Here is an 11,225-nt window from a genome sequence, read left to right as displayed (position 1 = left end):
TTCATAAGATTCCAAGAGACCCAGTTCATCGTGAAAAATGGATTGCACGGGTGCAAAGAACGAGAGCTTTGTGGGTCCCAAACGACTGGTAGGTGTGTATACAGCTACTAAAAAAAATAATAGTTTGGGGCGAACCATGTAACCTGTGTCTCATAACGTAACAAAAGATCCACGTATGTATGACAGGGGTGCTAAATGTGTCGATGTGCGCGGAAAACGGCTGCCACTTCGGCTCACGGACGGCGGTGGCTATGAACAACGTTGCCGCCAATGGGGCGCTCACCCGCGTGCGACATCAACACCATAAAGCGGCCCGACTCGGTGCCCTGATAAGCTACCCCGTCGCCGAGGTGGATCGGTCTGGGAGGCGGTTTGGCCGTGATCTGCACATTATTTAAATATGGCTCGAAAGAAAAGGGTAATATTGCCCTGGTAACTTCACTCAGTTGTGAGATGTTCCCTTCTTCAAAAAGAGCTTCCGTGTCTGCAGGGTCGTGTCCTACAGTAGGGGCCAAAGTATGTTTTCAATGGCGAATGTCCCGGGTGACGTCACGGACAGGAGATGCAGCCAATATGGCGACCACTTGGATGTCGAATGACACTTCCGCAACATTGCGAGTGGATGACGCGCCCTCCACTCATATTTATTTTTTCGTATAGATATTGAAGTGTATTGTTATATGTATTTTTCATTACAATATCTATTTTAGAACGTTTATAGGGATGACACTTGACCTTTAAGAATCCATTCAGCCACAGTCTTGCTATCTACATTTAGAACATAGACTATAAAATAGATGTTTGCAAGATAGCCACTGTTATCCCGCCAGTCCGCTGCATGAACATATAAAAAAAAGTAAACACTAACTCTTTAACACTCTTGGTAATATCATAATTGTAATTTTAATATAATAATATTTATTATAAACTATAAATATAATAAATATATATATACACTGTATATTGATTTATAGTATATAGTGTAGATAGATTTCAAAAGAAAAAGTTTTGTGGTCAAATTTACCAACTCAATTACTGAAGGTAGCGCTGTACTTACATGGCATTCAATCAGCCTTATAATGTGTTTATAAACAATCAAGTCCCATAAAGGTGTGTGAATTTTCCTTTCCTTCCCTTCACGCCCTCATAAAGCCCCACAGGTGCTGCATTGTCTTGCTCCCAAAACTCCTGCTTTCCTGGCCTTTTGTGTGCCATGCTGTGTCATGGGTTCTCATGCAGACATTAAACGCACCACCACCACCGATGAGGAGAGATAATCCTCACCCTTCCTTTCCTTTCCCCACCACAATTATGAGATTACTCGCACAAACAAGCTCACACTCACATTCACGCACGTCCGTGGAACTTTCATTTAGAGTTCAGAGGCATCAAATGTTAGAATAATAAACCGGGGAGCATCAAAGTTATCACAATTTTTCCAAAAAATGTTTTTGCTCCTCAGTGGGAAAGGAGACGGCATATTTATGTGTATTTTGTATCTGGGAACAGACTGAGAGTCTCCTCACTCTTTGTCCAATTTATGACCTTGCTGAGTATGAAATATGAACCCATTTTATTCCCATGACTTAGCTGCACATATTGACCCACAACCCCATAAGAATATCCATCCATTTTCTTAGCCACTTATCCTCACCAGGGTCACGGGAGTGCTGGAGCCTATCCCAGCTGTCAACGGGCAGGAGGTGGAGTACACCCTGACCTGGTTGCCAGCCAAATGCAGGGCACGTAGAGACAAACAGACGCTCTCACAATCACACTTAGGGGCAATTTAGAGTGTCCAATTAATGTTGCGTGTTTTGGGAGGAAACCGGAGTACCCAGAGAAAACCCACACAGGCACGGGGAAAACATGCAAACTCCACACATATTGATATTAAGTCAGATATTTTTTTTCTTATCTGACTTGGGCATTATGTAGAAATGTGAGAAAATAATGAAAATATTTCACAAAGAATCCACAAAAAGGAAAATATTAACATACAAATATCATCATCATGATGATCATCATCATAATTTCTATGACGCCCAGCGGCTATTGTTATGACTATGGTGCACTGTATCGTTAAGGGTCATTTCCTGTGCTTCATCCATTCAGTTAATTGAGCACAGTTACCTTGTTGAATGTCATTAAGAATCCACTTGACTACTTTTACGTTTGAAGCAGCTACTTCCCAGTATTGTCGCATCCCGACCACGTCGACACAATGCCCGGGCAACCAGGCGCAGCGGGCCAGTGTTTCTCCCATCTTCACGAGCAGCCAGGAGTCGCCGGAGGTTCCAGAGAGCCTGGTTTGTTTTTGGAGGGGTAATCACAAACAGGAAGCTCTGCCGGACGGTTGCACAGAGCCACTTCCTCCTTTTGTTTACCGTTAGTCTTGACTAAATGCGGCATGTTCGAGGTTTGTCACTGTGACGCTTATTTAGTTGCCGTTTTCTGCTTCTTTGCCATCTGGGTCAAATGATGATCTGGCAGGGAGTGCTACACCTTAACCCAACTCACCGAGCACTAACATTATGAAGAGAATATTTGTTGAATTAAATTCACATTTAAAATACTGAATACAAATGTGTTTACAGAGCGAGTGTAAATATGCCTGCGAGTATTGTTGTATGTCACAATATGTTTTCTGTTGGCTCGTTTATGGCATTTTGTTTTATATATCAGCATTATCCATCCATCCATCCATCCATCCATCCATCCATCGATTATCTTCTGCTTTTCCGGGTCAGATCGCTGGGGAAGTAGCTTCAGCAGGGATACCCAGACTTCCCTTTCCCCAGCCACTTCTTCCAATTCTTCCGGAGAGATCCTGAGGCGTTCCCAAACCAGCCGAGAGACATAGTCTCTCCAGCGTGTCCTGGGTCGTCCTCGGGGTCTCTTTCCGGTGGGACCACCAGGGAGGCATCTGGGAGGCATCTGAATCAGATGCCCCAGCCACCTCATCTGGCTCCTCTTGTCATGGTCCTGCCTGTCCCAGCCCTGGTGGTGCAGGTCCCCTTCACACCTGCGTTGATTAGGAGGCACACACCTGCGCCTCATCTGCGGTAATGAACCCCAGTACTTATAGTACCAAGCGGACGGTCTAGCTTTCCCAGATCGTTGCCATCCATGCCTCGTTCCAGCACTTCCTTGTTCCTGATCCTGAATCCCGGTGTATCGACCTCTGCCTGTCCGCCGACCAACCCAGTAAGCTTAACGTCCTTGATATTGCTGCTCTCTCTGACTGACCTCCCGGCTTACGACCTTGGAACGAATAAAGACTTTCCTTTAACTGCCTTCCTGCTTACCGAGTTGTGCATTTGGGTCCACACTAGAGTTCTGGTTAGGACACCTTTCAATGCGGAGGAGCGGCGGCTCAACACTGAGCAGTTGATATTAGCATTAAGATGTGAGGAATAAGGAATACTCAAAGGTCAAGTGTCATCCCTATAAGCATTCTAAAATAGATATTGTAATGAAAAATTAATGTAACATTCACTTCAAAGTCTAATAGAAAAAATTAATATGAGCGGAGAGCGTCATTTGACGACATCCAAGTGGTCACCATATTGGCTGCATCCCCTGCAGTGAGTGCAGTGGGGAGTGCAATGTTATGTGATTACGGCCAAACAGCCTCCCCGTCCGATCCACTTCGCGGCGGAGATGAGCCATCGCGGCCCAGTGCCGCGACGAGCCACCCCGGCCGACAAGGCCAGCGGCCGGGGTGACTCGTCGCAGCCGGCCAAGGGAGGCTCGTCGCAGCCGGCTGGGGTGGGTCATTTTCGGCATTTTCGAGTTATCATGGCGCCGAGCCGGGCCGCTTTATGGCGTTCATAGCCGCTGCTGTACGTGAGGAACAACACCGCCGAGCCGGGGCGCTTTACGGCGTTGTCGTCCCACGCGGCTGAGTGCGGCATTGTCAGCAGCGTTGTTCAGAGCCGCTGACGCGGCAGCCTTGGCTGGCAAGGTAATGGAGAAGCCTTCGCCAGTGAGCCAGACGTCGTCCGGCGCGCACATCGACACATTTAGCACGCCTGTCATGCGTACACGGATCTTTTGTTACATTATGAGAGACCGATTATGTGCTCCGCCCCAAACTATTATTTTTTTTTTTAGTAGCTGTATACACACCTACCTGTCGTTTGGGACCCAGAAAGATCTCATCCTTTGCACCCGTGCAATAAATTTTTCACGACGAACCGGGTCTCTTGCAAACTTATGAAGGGTAAATCCATCCTCCTGCGTGTTCAAGCAATGTCCAGCATTGCAACGAGCCAGCATTTTGGCTAACACGGAGGAACAACGAGCTACCTTCCCGGAGATAAAACTAATAGAAACAAAAAAGTCCACTTGAGGGCAGTCCTGCCCTGTAGGTCACTTCCTGCTTCTTCTCAAAAACAAATCCGTAGAGAGGATTTTCATGGTGGTAGTTACAAAAAGCTGTATACGTCAAAAACATGTTTTGTGGTGAAAAAAACGCATGGGTCCGTGTCGGCTGTCATTTTTTTCATTAATAACATACTAAAAATCATGCATTTCATGACAGTGGCACTTTAAAGGTGTGTTTTGGTACGTTTTTAGCTCATTTCGCAAAGTTCAAATGTGTTAATACATGTGGGAGTAGAGGTACGTCCCAAAAACATTTAAAATGATCTCTGTATGTCGCAGATTTCCACCTATCTCAGGCGGGCCAGGAATGTAATTGTTACAATAAATACTGGAGCTGTGTTTTTCGGCAAATACTGTTTTACAAAAATATTCACAAGTAGGTCAATTGTGAATCAGATGGGGTTCGTTGTACTTTTTGGGGAATCCCCAAAGACAGCATAACTATCTCTCCTGTTTTGGCTCTAATTTCATTCCTCAGTCCATCTGTTCTTTGGTGTCACTGGCTTTCTGCTACTGAGCGTCCTAGCTTCTCTTTGTGTTCTGTCTTTCATTTTATACCCACTCCCACACACCCAAATGAGTCAGAGGTACAGTATCATTCCTATGGGGTCATTTGAACAGATTCATTATTTCCATTTCCCTCTTTTCTTGCTCTTATGACATTAAAAAAATATATCCAGTAACAGAGTCATATGATGTCACAAGTGAAGGCCTATTTTCACTCGGATTGAGTCCGATTTTAGTTCCAGCTATAATAACCCTTCCCAGAATTTTTTTTCTTAAACATTTTGAAACATTACAAAATGGACTTTAAAAGGAAATGGGGAAAAGGAAAGGTTGAAATATTATCTAGAGTTCATATTCATGCCATTAAAAAGTCTGTTTGGACTTGCTATTCATCCATTCATCATCCATTTTCTTAACTGCTTATCCTCACAAGGGTCATGGGGAGTGCTGGAGTCTATCTCAGCCGTCAACGGGAGGGAGGCGGGGTACACCCTGAACTGGTTGCCAGCCAATCGCAGGGCACACTTGGTATTCTTCCAGTACACTTTACAGGAAAGTGTAGAAAGATGGACAAGTTTCTGCTTTTGTTGTCATGCACAACTTTAACCATTTATATTTCATCTCAAAAGTTTAATGTGAACCCTAGGGTTTGGATCCCAAACTTCAACCTTTTCGAATGCCAAACTTGACCCCAAAACCTAACTAACACCAATTCAAAAGTGTAAAAGTAAATGAACCACCTGTCATGCATTGTGTTCCAAGAAAATTTGTTCAAGATAGTGACAGGCTGGAATCAGATTCCAACTTTGTGATACGCGTGAACAAAAAAATTGGAGGTTCAATGGACCACCTTATTGCAATTCCATTCATTTTGAAATGTTTGGATAAATAAAATTTTTCTATTGAAAATAAAAAGGTACATTTTTAAATGTAAAAAGAAAATAGTTGACTTTTTCTAATTATTTTTTTTATTTATAAATAAAATGAAAAATGTAGTCCAGCAGTAAAAATAATTCTTTAGCAGAAAATGTCATACTTCTAATCTTTTTGACGTAATGTCAGACTGAACTTGAACTGATGTTCCTGATGCTGTGCTACTGTAGTTTGCTAGTTATCTGCCTCATTAGCAAGTCCATAGTATTTATTATACCATTTGTAGACATGCTAACTCTCAAACGTGCATTACAAGGTAGTTATAATGTACTAACGCCACCTTCATTTTGTAGATGTCACCGTGATGAAATGTGATATTTTACTGTTAGTACTGTATTACTTAAGTTTCACACATCCTTCCTCAACTGAGCTGTGGTAGCCCAAATACTTCCAATAGAGCCGACTTTTTCGAGAAGGGGAAAAGTCATTGGGCGGATTGCCTGCTCACGCCAACGACGGGAGGTGGAGGGGTCGTGTCCTTTGCTTACCCTAATGACAAAAAACAAAAGAAAAACACAAGTTCATCGTGCTGATGGAAAGTTTGATCACTTTTCAAAGTGCGACTTTTCTAAATCTGTGGTATAAAATAAAGTAGAAGAACAACTCAGGGTGAAATTGTGAGGATTTCGAAGACTTTTTCTTTGACATTTTCTCACACTTTCCGACAAGACGCGCCTTCTCCCCGGCAACAGTCACCTCCTTTCCCTTAACTGCCGGAAAGCAGGAGCCAAAGACCCTCGCCTGTGTTTCCTCACATTGGGCCGGAGCAGAATGTACAATTCAACAATAAAGTCACTGGACCCTCCTCCTCCTTGATAAGAACAATACAGACGTACCAGGATGCATTAATTTGTGTGTGAACCACTCAGGAAATAATTGGACTGCAATACAATAGCCTATTTTCCTTCCCTCAGGTATTTTTCGTCTGTGTTTTTGGACACCATGTTCACAAGAATTCTAACTTCTGTGTTGTCTTCTACGCTAAAAACGACTGAAGGATAATCTCAGATCTTTTGATCTCAAAATGGTGGTCCACAAACTAATTTGCCAAAAGTATTGTGGTCAATCAATGTAAAAAGGCATATGTACACATGATATTGCGGGCCAATCAAACGACCATATTAACAAAACACATTATGACTTATTTTTTTAATGCCAACATCATGTAAGTGGGCGGCACGGTGGAGCAGCTGGTAAAGCATTGGCCTCACAGTTCTGAGGTCCCGGATTCGATCCCGGACCTGCCTGTGTGGAGTTCACATGTTCTCCCCGTGCCTGCGTTGGTTTCCTCCGGGTACTCCGGTTCCCTCCCACATCCCAAAGACATGCAACACTAATTGGACACTCTAAATTGCCCATAGGTGTGATTGTGAGATTGCAACTAGTTGTTTGTCACTTTGTGGCCTGCGATTGGCTGGCAACCAGTTCAGGGTGTACCCCGCCTCCTGCTCATTGACAGCTGGGATAGGCTCCATCACTCCCTGTGACCCTCGTGAGGATAAGCGACAAAGAAAATGGATGGATGGATCATGTAACTTTGCACAATAAAATGAGGGGGATCATCTAAAAAAAATTTTTTTTTTTGGATCCCTGGACCCAAAAAAGTTTGAGAACCCCTGGTTTTGTGTTCCCTGCACATTCGTGATACACTACTCACAGATACAAGTGGTTTTTTTTTTTATGGGGAGGGATTATTATTTTTGCTCTATAACTCATCTATTCACTGTTATTGTGGTCAGGCCAAAGCCCTCCCTAATATAAAATTATTACTTTGCTGCCAAATTGAAAGGAACTTTATTGGAGTGAGGGAAAGAGTTGGGAGTAGTTTTGTCGTGACCTTATCGCATCAATGGGCAATTTTAAATCTTTTTTTCAGCCGTCATTTATTCCCAATTTTCCAGCCCACAATTGGCAGGGGAACAGTGTACTCCTGCATTTTTTGGAGATGGAAAATTGGGTTGACCTTGGGGGAAAATGCTCTCAAATTCATATTGCTGACCATGTCTTATTCTTTGCGGATGTTTCTCTAAAAATGTTGTCCAACTAATAATAGCCCCACAAGTGGGGCACAGAGGTCGACTCTCTCCACCACCCCTCCCCCAACTCGACCCCAACCCCTGTCCTCCCAGTTCGTTCCAATGTGTAAATCTGTGTGAATTTTAAGTAGTAAACAACTACGTATAATTAGAAAACTGTTTTCTCAAGGCCATGGAACACATTTTTTTGGAGTGTTCTCATCCTGTGAGGCCCTCCAGTGCCATTAGTATCACTTCAAGGGAAGTCCAAAATCCAAAGTTTTAGGGATCATCTTCAAGGGGTTCTCCGTTGACGGTCAAGGAATTAAGGAACCTAGAGATTTAAGTGATGGTGAAAGACTGTAACACTTTGTCAACTCACAGAATGTGGATGTAATGTGATGTTGCTGCACGTGTATAGCCTTTTTACGCTGTTATGATTAATGTCAGCAAAGGCCTGATTGTGGTTAAAAGATTATTCTGCCCCGTTACCCTGTTGTGGATGAATTGGGAGGGATTTTTCCTCCCTGATCTGCTCGTTAAGTGGTCAGCCCACATTTGAAAATAAAGATTAGTGTGAGTTGCATACATTAACCATCAAGGATAATTTGAGCATTTTTTTCTCTTCCAATCAAGGCCCGATTTTCTGATTCCTCAACTCTCTACTGAGTGTGTTCAGTGAAAACGGTCAGGGCCGAAAATTGTGACTCCTAAACCAGTTCAATATTCATGGTTGATAATGGGGGAAATGTATGGGATCCTCATATTTTAGAAATTGGTTAAGGTGTTAAAAATCGGTGTGTGTGTGTACCGTTACCCTTGCCTACTCACGGTTTCTTTCTTCACATTTAATTGTTGTCCTTTTTCTTCTTGTTTTGTTTTCTCTGGGTTGGGGGCAACTCCAAAAGCATGTATTGTTTTTATTATTATCTTATTGATTTGTTTATGGAATTAGAGTGGGGGCGGCATGGTGGATTGGCTGAAAAGTGTTGGCCTCACAGTTCTGAGGTCCCAGGTTCAATCCCGAACCGACCTGTGTGGAGCTTGCATGTTCTTCCCATGCCTACGTGGGTTTCATCCGGGCACTCCGGTTTCCTCCCACATCCCAAAAACATGTAACATTAACTGGACACTCTAAATTGCCCCTTGGTGTGATTGTGAGTGTGGCTGTTAGTCTCGATGTGACTTGCGATTGGCTGGCAGCCAGTTAAGGGTGCACCCCCCTCCTGCCCGTTGACAACTGGGATAGGCTCCAGAAATCCCGCGACCCTCGTGAGGGTAAGCGGCGAAGAAAATGGGTGGATGCATGGAATTAGAATGGAATAGCAATTAAAATCATATGTGAGTCAAGGCAGGTAAGCAAATACTTTGGGCAATAGAGTGTACATAATTTTTTGAGGTGCAATTATCTGTGGATTTTCACAGTTCGCAGTCAGGGGGTGTACTCTACCCTACTTTAGATGTTAAAATATTTTGTGTGTGCCAGGCTTTACGTACATGTCTGGACACATCCCATATGCACACCTGCTGCTGGTTGAACCCCCCCCTCCACACACACATACATACACACACACACACACACACACACACACACACACAGACAAACAGTCACTCGTGAGAATATCTGTATGCAAAGTCATTTTTTAAAGTTATCTTTTAACATTCTTTGCCTCAAGGAGCAATTAATGGGAAATGCAGCAGTTGAATCAACAAAGTGTCACACAATTTTGTTTTTATTGCAATGTTCTGTTTTTCCTTTATATAAGAAAGTAAAGAAATCAATGAACAGACACAAACCCAGCACTAGATTGTACATCTTCCATTTGGTCAGGAGCATTCCAACATTTCGTCAATTCCTGCACTGTGATATACACCGGTGGCATATTAATAAATGATGAAGCCGAAGCAAATCACAGTCTAATAAGAGAAGTTTTCCTTATCCGTGTCAAAGCAGTTGTTAAACATAGCCGGCGTAACATTAAACCCAGCTGGAGGAAATCAATCCGGTCTTTAATCTAGACTGATACCGAGTCATGCGTTGCTTATTAAATAATGACAGCCACTGTACTGGCATGAACAAAGTGTGCTTTGGCGCTTTTGACCCAAACAAAACCCCGTGCAGCTGTCTGCGTTTGTAAAGCTGATAAAATTGAACAGGTTTACTCCATCTGCGCTGTGCCAGTTGCGGGCACAGACCCCCCGAAGCCCCCCTCCTCCCCTGGGTCCACACAATGAGGAGGAAATCAAGACAAATCCTGTTTACACGCCATTTCACAATGCCAAAGTGTAAACACGTTTCGGGTCTTGGTCACAATGGGCAATGAGCACAATGGGGCAGTTATGTAAAAAAAAAACAAAAAAAACCTTGATCTATTCTCATGTCAGAAGAACTACAAGGGGATTATTATCCTCTGGGGTCAATATCCAGATGTGGTAAAAAGTACTTCCACTCTATACTGAAATACAAGTCCAAATATGTGTTTTTAAAAACTGGTAAAACTAAAACTACTGAGTCAATGTCTGTATTTCAGTGAAAGCTTGCACACTCTGAAGTACAAAAGTACATTTATTTGTATAAAAAATACTCATCTGGGTACAAAATAGTTTCCCTTTCTTATAACTCACATAGGGTCTGTTCAGGACTGACAAGAAAAATAAATATAATGTATATGCTGCATGTTGGGCGGCACGCTGGGGCAGCTGGTTACAGGGTTTGTCTCACAGTTCTGGGTACCGGGGTCCCACCTGTGTGGGGTTTACACGTTCACCCCGTGCTTGTGTGGGTTTCCTACGGGAACCCCGATTTCAAAAAACTAAGTAAGTTTCTTTTGGTTTGTCCTGTTAGGGGTCACCGCAGTGTGACATCTCAGATGAACGCTCATATTTGTTTGACAGTTTTTACACCGGATGCCCTTCCTGATGCAACCCCTCTTGGGGAGTAGATCCCCCAGTGAGATACGAACTGACGATCCCTGGTTTACCAAGCCAATACTCTAACGAGCTATGGGGCATGCAACATAAATTGGACACTCGAAATTGCCCCAGGGTGTGATTTTGAGTGCGACTGTTGTCTGACTCCATGTGCCCTGCGATTGTCTGGCAACCAGTTCAGGGTGTACCCTGCCTCCTGCCTGTTGACAGCTGGGATAGGCTCCGGCACTCCCCGCGACCCTTGTGAGGATAAGCACCTCAGAAAATGTATGGATGGATGCTGCATGTTGTCTACTTAAGAACAGTCATGAAATATTTTCACTAAGGTTAAACGATTCAAGATATTTTGAAACTGGACTATTATGTGATTAAAGTCAAATCAATTAATCAGTAATGTCATTGATGATCTTTTTTCATCACAGCATGGCAGGCACTCAACATTTTTTGTGC

The 11,225-nt window shown here is 43.4% G+C and overlaps 1 protein-coding gene across 2 annotated transcripts in view; it reads left to right on the top strand.

The window, feature by feature from the left end:
* The first annotated feature begins 3,135 nt into the window (after positions 1–3,135).
* LOC133498894 (neurogenic locus notch homolog protein 1-like) overlaps positions 3,136–11,225 on the top strand; it is an 84,457-nt gene continuing 76,367 nt past the window's right edge. The window contains exon 1 of one of the 2 annotated variants that reach the window (XM_061816148.1): positions 3,136–3,207. The gene's annotated coding sequence lies outside the window, so the exon portion shown is untranslated. The remainder of the gene's footprint in view (positions 3,208–11,225) is intronic. The other variant, XM_061816147.1, reaches the window with a different exon arrangement.

This window comes from Syngnathoides biaculeatus, chromosome 4, assembly GCF_019802595.1.
Source record: "Syngnathoides biaculeatus isolate LvHL_M chromosome 4, ASM1980259v1, whole genome shotgun sequence".
Classification (NCBI taxonomy): domain Eukaryota; kingdom Metazoa; phylum Chordata; class Actinopteri; order Syngnathiformes; family Syngnathidae; genus Syngnathoides; species Syngnathoides biaculeatus.
This window is presented reverse-complemented; position numbering and strand designations above follow the sequence as displayed.